Below are 1356 nucleotides of genomic sequence, written 5' to 3' on the forward strand. Positions count from 1 at the left end.
TGTGTCTCAAAAAAAAAAAAAAAAAAAAAAAAGAAAGAAAAAGAAAAAAGAAAGAAAGGAAAGAAAAATGATTGGAAGATTGAAAACAAAGAGGTCTGGGGAAGAGTCATGTGGATGGACCTATAAGAGTGGGAAGAAAGTCCAAAGATCTCTGTTGTACACATTAAAATCCATTATAGAACATTCACCATGGAAAAGGCAATGAACAAATAAGCAGACAGAATGACCTTGCTGGTTTATATTAACCCGCCTCCATCATTAGCTACCCCAGTGCTGGCAGGATGGACTCATGAACAAGGTAAACATAGCAGCAGAGATGGAGGCTATCTATGCCTAACAGCATGGTCTCTCCCCGCTCAGTGGCGCCTGGCTATAACTGAATGTCCAACTTACTTGCAACAAAAATTAATATTGAGTATTGATACGGTAACACATCATGAAGGGACCAATCCCATCAGTGGCAAGTGATTCATCTTGAATCACTAGAATTAACAAATATTCTGGTGTGGGTTTGCCTCTTCTGCTCACAGGACTCAGCTAGTACTATTATCCAAGAACATACAGAATCACTGATCCACTGACATAGGATCTGGCATAACTTCACATAGGTTCAAAGAAGGTGTAGCAGTGAGCACATGAGCATGGGATCCACTGGTTCTATCACACGCTTAGCCACCAGGAGCATGCTGGCCAGATAGAGCATAGCTTTGAAAGCATAGCTAAAGTGCCAACTTATATATGATACCCTGAAACAATGGGGTGTCATCCTCCAGAGCAAAGTATAAACACCCTAAAACAATAATTATTATGTAGTGTTTGTTTCCTAGTATGCAAGTATACATGCCTGGGAACAAAGTATAAGTAGCTCTGAATTCCCTCACTCCTAGTGATCCACATAGGGAAAGATGTGCTTTCTATGTACCCTCTTGATTCTAGGCTCTGTGAGTCCAAAAGTCTTTGTTCCTAGAAGAACATTTTCACCATGACAAATACGGGGTCCCTGTAAACGGAAAGGTAGGGCTGCCACACAGATTTTTTCGCCTCATTTTTCTGACATCAGCAGACAAGAAGAGGAGTCACCACCCTGGCAGAAGTTGATGGTTCCAATATCAAGAGAAGGTAAGGCTGCTGTTACACAGTGGGGACAGGGAAAAGTGAAGTTTGTCACTCAAGTTATCCATTAGGTTGTCTCTTGCTTCTTGCTTCTCCTCAGTACAATCTTTTTATTTTTATTTTTATTTTTATTTTATTTATTTATTTTTTTGAGACGGAGTCTCGCTCTGTCGCCCAGGCTGGAGTGCAGTGGCCAGATCTCAGCTCACTGCAAGCTCCGCCTCCCGGGTTTACGCCATTCTC

The sequence above is a fragment of the Mandrillus leucophaeus genome, unplaced genomic scaffold (genome assembly GCF_000951045.1).
Source record: "Mandrillus leucophaeus isolate KB7577 unplaced genomic scaffold, Mleu.le_1.0 Scaffold392, whole genome shotgun sequence".
NCBI classification, from domain to species: domain Eukaryota; kingdom Metazoa; phylum Chordata; class Mammalia; order Primates; family Cercopithecidae; genus Mandrillus; species Mandrillus leucophaeus.